The sequence below is a fragment of the Halichoerus grypus genome, chromosome 6 (assembly GCF_964656455.1).
Source record: "Halichoerus grypus chromosome 6, mHalGry1.hap1.1, whole genome shotgun sequence".
NCBI classification, from domain to species: Eukaryota; Metazoa; Chordata; class Mammalia; order Carnivora; family Phocidae; genus Halichoerus; species Halichoerus grypus.
In genome coordinates, this window is record NC_135717.1 from 53,868,823 (window position 1) to 53,874,822 (window position 6,000).

Consider the following 6,000-nt stretch of genomic DNA (forward strand, 5'->3'; position numbering starts at 1 on the left):
GGCCAGATACGATCGCCGAGCAGGGGAGGGCGCCCGGCTCTGAGGTGAAACTAGAGATCCTTTCCTTTGGGACCATCGTTTTGTGAAAGCCTCCTGGTTTCGTAACATTTCATTGAAAATTCACCCTTTAGGGGCACCTGGGTGGCTCAGCTGGTTAAGCATCCAACTCTTGATTTTGGCTCAGGTCATGACATTGAGCCCCGCGTCAGGTTCTGCACTGAGCATGGACCCTCTCTCTCCCTCTCCCTCTGTCCCTCCCCCACCTCTAAAAAAAAGAGGAAAAAAAGAAAATTTGCCCTTTAAAAAAATTTAATGTGAAATATTTTCATACTATAGAAGAATGTATAAAACATATGCCTACACTATAAATAATTATAAAGCAAACACATACAGCCATGACCCAGGTTATGAAGTAGAACATCAGAATAACTTAGAAACTTCTTTCATTCTTCACCCTGATGCATCCTCCTTCCCAAACCGAGAGGTATGTGAGGTAACTGCATCCTGCTTTTTCTAAGAATACTTTCATTCCCTTTTTAATAGTTTTACCACATTTTAGGTAATCACTATTCACTAGATTTTGCCACAAAATAGTCTCCTTTTGCCTCTATCTGTCCTTTATATGAAAGGAGCCAAACTATACGCATTCTTTTGCAAACAATTTCTTTTGCTTAACATCGTTTGTGAGGTTCATCCCTGTTGATGAATGTGGTTGCAGTTCCCTTATTTCTACTGCTCTACAGAATTTTATCTTCTGATTATATCATTATTTTTTCATCTAATGGCAATAAACATTGGTGAGTATTCATTTGGGGGTTATTATGAACATTCTTATGTTTGGCTCTTCATACACATGTGGAATAGTTTCTCATAGATACATATGGGGTAGGGGAAACTCTAAAATAGCTCCCAGATTTCCCACCCTTTTCCCTGGGACTGTGACAGTCAGGAGGTCGTACACCCATGATTATGTTAAGTTACATAGCAAAAGAGATTCAGCATATGTAATTAAGATTACTAATAAATTGTCTCTGAGTTAATCAAAAAGGCAGATCATCCCAGGGTGCCTAACCTAATCAAAGGAACCTTTACAGGGCTTAAAGCCGAGTTTTCTCTGACTGCTTGCTGAAGAGGTCAGAGAAATGCAAAGTAGGAGAAGGACATGGTGCGGTCTTGCTGGCCAAAGAGAGGGCTCCAGGTCCTGTGAGTGGTCCCCCACACCACTGACGACAAACAGGAAACAAGACCTCAGTGTTACAACCACAGGGAACTGACTCCTGTCAACAACCTGAATGAGCTTGAAGACAAGAGCCCAGCCCAGCTGACACCTTGACTTTGGCCTTGGGCAAGCTTGAAGCAGAGAACCCAGTCCAGCCCATCAGACTTCTGACCTATAGAGCTCTGAGCTAAGAAGTGTGTGATATTTTCAGCTGCTGTATTTGTGGTGGTTTTTGTTACGCAGTGCTAGAAAACGAATATAGCATCCATACCAGTGAAGTGCTAAGGTCCTAGAGTGCGCGCACATGCTCGGTGTTACAAAGGAATTCTGGCTGCTTTCCAAAAAGTTGCAGCAATATTCACTCTCACCCCAGGGTACAGTAGTTCTAGTTGCTCCATATTCCTGCCAAAACACGATATTGCCAGTCCTTTAAAATTCCAAATCTAGTGTACGTGTAATGGCATCACGCTACGGTCTTAATTTGCATTTGACAATCACTAATGAGGCTGGCCATGCTTCATATGCTTTCTGGCCATTGAATGATCCTTCTTTTGTGCGATATTTGTTCACATCTTTAATGCAATTCTCTGTTGAGTTCTTTGTCTCTTCTTATTAATTGATAAGATTTCCTTATAGATTCTGGATGGGAGCCCTTTGTTGATTATTATATTGCTAATACCTTCCTTATGATTTTTGTCTTAAGAAATGTGTCACTATTCCAAAGCCTGGAAAATATTCCTTTCTAAATGCTTTCAACTTTTGCTTTCATATTTAGGTTCTTTAATCCACCTGGAATTGATTTTTGTGTATGGTATGATATAGAATCCAATTTCATTTTTCCCACCTGGATAAATGATTGTTTCAGCAACATTTATTAAAATGTCAATCCTCCTCCCTCCAGATCTGTAATATCAGCTATGTTGTATAACCAACAACAATATCTGTGCAGATTTGTTTTTTGGACACTATTGTGTTCTCTTGTTCTATTTTTTTTTTTATTTCTATATCCATACCACACAATCTTACTACATTTGACTTTTGAACAATGCAGGGATTAGGGGCATGGTCAAAAATCCACGTATAGCTTTTTCCCCCCCAAAACGTAACTATTAATAGCCTACTGTTGGCTGGAAGCCTTACTGATCACATAATCAGTCAATTAACACATATTTTGCATGAAATGTATTGTGTACTGTGTACTTATAATAAAGCCAACTAGAGGAAAGAAAATGCCATTAAGAAAATCATTAGGAAGAGAAAATACATTTATAGTTCTGCCCTGTATTTATCGAAAAAAAATCCACATATAAGTGAACCTGCACAGTTCAAACCCGTGTTGTTCAAGGGGCAATTGTCTAGTTTATACTATGTCTTGATATCTGGTAGGGCTAGCCTTCTTAGGCTGATCTCTTCTCCTTCGTTATACTTGGCCCTTTATACTTCCATATAAATTTAGAATCTGCTTATATTGAATTATACAAACACACCCGTGTGCCTGCGCACACACACAAAAACCTACTGAGATTGCTTTGAGAATATAAATCAGTTTGGAAAGAGTATCTTCTAATCCATGAGCACAGTATATTTCTCCATTGATTTAACTTCTTTCATATTTTTCAATAAATACTTAGAATTTTTAAAATGTTTCTGCTATTCTAGGGGTGCCTGACTCTTGATCTCAGGGTTGTGAGTTCGAGCCCCAGGTTGGGTGTAGAGATTACCATATATATATATATATAAAACTATTCTAAATAGCAACTTTTTATATGTATAAAATATCTATATATTGCTATATATATGTAGCAATATATATATAGTGCTATTCTAAATAGCAACTTTACATATATATAAAAATGTATATATAGCAATATATACATAGTGCTATTCTAAATAGCAACTTTTAAAAATTAACAAATTTTATTTTTATTTTTTTTAAGATTTTATTTATTTATTTGACAGAGAGAGACACAGCGAGAGAGGGAACACAAGCAGGGGAAGTGGGAGAGGGAGAAGCAGGCTTCCCGCAGAGCAGGGAGCCCTATGCGGGGCTCGATCCCAGGACCCTGGGATCATGACCCGAGCCGAAGGCAGACGCCTAACGACTGAGCCACCCAGGCGCCCTGACAAATTTTATTTTTTAGAGCAGCTTTAGGTTCACAGCAAAAATAAATAACACCTCTTTCATTTCGTTTTCTAAATTTTTCTTGCCACTATATAAAAATATAATGTTTTGTATATTAATATTACATCTACAATTTTGACAACTTTTTATTAAATCTAGTAAACTTTTCATAGACTCTTTCGGATTCCCCATATATACAATCACAATTTCTGTAAATAACCATTTCATTTCTTCCTTTATTATCCTTATACTTCTATTTATTTTTCTTGCCTTACTGTACTTTCCAAGACCTCCAGTACAAAAATGACTAAAGGTTGTGACAGCCCTTTGATCATTACTTATCTCAAAAGCAATATTTTCACCATTAATAATGATTTCTGTGGCCAGATTTTTGTTTGGTTTGGTTTCGGGTTTTCTAATATAGATTTTATCCTTTGCTGTGCTCAGGCATAGTTTCTGTAAAATTGGAATTATTTTTTAACTATCTGATAAAACTTGCCATTGAAGCTATCTAGGGACTTTTAAGATTTTTTGATCACTGTTCAGTGTTTTTTAAGCATGTAGTATTATTTAAGAGTATTTTGGTCTTTTAATGTAATATTTTCCCCCCACTTCCAAATTATTTCATATAAAGCAATTTTTATTAGCAACCAAAAGCACAGGCAGAAGAAGGCCTTGAGCTTGACTACCTTTGAGTCTGGGACTGTTGCACAGGAAGGGCAGAAGAGTCTGACAGGAGACAACAGAAGGAGGAAGACATTCTTTCTTAGAGAACAAGAGACACGGTTTCTGATGTCGTAGATTATGTATATCTGTTTATCATTCCAAAGAAAAAAGGTTTCAGGTATCATCTACCTAATTCATCTTCCCAAAAGAGAAAACAGCCACTGTTAGGGAGCCATCCCTTTTGACTTTCCTCTGGCAACACTGTGCTCCTCCATTCTTCCCTGCATTTATTAGATTTTAAATTGCATGAGCAATTCACATTCATATTTCTCTGCACTGCCCACGATTTTCCAATGAGTTAGACCAGCTCTAATTTATAGGCAAGGAAATTGATTTCCCAAATCAATTAAGAAACTCTCAGTAATGAGGCTACAGAGCCAAGATCTGAATCTAAGAACCTGAGGACCAGAAGGGACCTCAGAAATGATTTTGAGGCTCCTTTGTTCTGCTGAGAAGGTTAATGAAATTCTGCCTCAGTGAGAGGCAAAGCCCCAGGCAGAACCAAGTACCTGAGCCAAGGCCAGTTCCCTTCCATTTCCTGGCAAGGTTTTCCCCCAGTTGGAGTCACTTCACTGAAGCCTCTTGAAGCTCTGCAGGGAAGGTCAGGCTCGCTTTTTTTTTTTTTTAAGATTTTATTTATTTATTTTATTTGAGAGAGAGAGAGAGAGAGAGAGCGTGGAGGAGGGGCAGAGGGAGGGGGAGAGAGAATCTCCAGCAGACTCCCTGCTGAGTGCTGAGCCCAACACAGGGCTCCATCTCACAACCCTGAGATCAAGACCTGAGCCAAAACCAAGAGTCCCACCTTTAACCGACTGAGCCACCCAGACGCCCCCAGGCTTGCTTTTGTGTAAAGTCTGTATAGGGACGGGTTCAAATCTCTTTCTCAGTAAGGAGACTATTTCGGTACTACTACTACTTCAGACTACTCAGTAAGGACTATTTCCCCATGTAGTAACCCCTGGTTAAAAGGGTCGAAGTAATCCTTTGTTGGTATAGAAAGTGGGCTAAAATCAAAAAGAGCGTGCAGGGAAACAAATGAATATTTTATATTCTAAATCCATTTGCATTTTATAAAGACATTTTCAAATCGTCCGCTGACTTAGGTTTCTATGGCATTTTACCATTTACAGAGCGCTTTCTCCCGTGCTGTTCACTTACTCCAAATCAGCAAAACTGCCTTTAGTTCAGACTGTTGCCGATGTCTTCAAGACATTTGCACTGTGTCAAGGGACGCAGACACACGTACCACCTCTTCGTGCATGACAGAACATGACACACGTGGGACCCCTCTGTGCAGAGCAGGAGCGGAGCGTGGCTGTGACGAGCGGCCTGGTGGGCAGGGTAATTGAGCGGGGTCATGAGCAGTCAGGAGATTTCCGCAGGTGGCAGCCGGAAGGCACGCGCACCGGCCCTGCAGGGAGACAGCGGGTCTCTCTCTCTCTCTCTCTCTCTCTGTTTATATCTACATATGCCGGGCTCCCTAGCTGCAGCGCCCCCACTTCCTCACTCACCTGGGGATCCGGAGCTCGAAGGCAGCCGCTTGCTCTGCGGACTGCTGGCTGGCTGAACGAATGGGTGGAGCTGTGAGCCTCACAATACAGGCGGCGTAGGGTTTGCCCATTTCCCGGAGGAGGAAAACTGATTGTCAGGCGGCTCAGTGACCTGCTGCGCCACAGGAAGAGGCGGCCCTGGAGCCCGAGAAGCCGGCATATCAAATGGGGGGTGGGGTGGGAGTGGGGGGATGGGGTGGGGGGGGTGGGTTTACACTGGTTCACCTGAGACCAAGAACGGAAGATTAAGGTACTGAAAAAAAATTCTTAAGTCCGACAGAGGAAATGATAATAATAATAATATAATTAATGAATTACAATTCTAATTAAAAAGTTTTAAAAGTCCTGCTAATGCACACTAGGTGGCAGCATCTCGCATCGAT

The 6,000-nt window shown here is 40.6% G+C and overlaps 1 long non-coding RNA gene across 1 annotated transcript in view; it reads right to left on the bottom strand.

Annotated features, from left to right (window-relative positions):
• Positions 1 to 5,746, bottom strand: part of LOC118549664 (uncharacterized) — a 51,870-nt gene extending 46,124 nt beyond the window's left edge. The window contains exon 1 of the long non-coding RNA XR_013448504.1: positions 5,226 to 5,746. This is a non-coding gene — a long non-coding RNA (uncharacterized LOC118549664). The remainder of the gene's footprint in view (positions 1 to 5,225) is intronic.
• Positions 5,747 to 6,000: the final 254 nt, after the last annotated feature.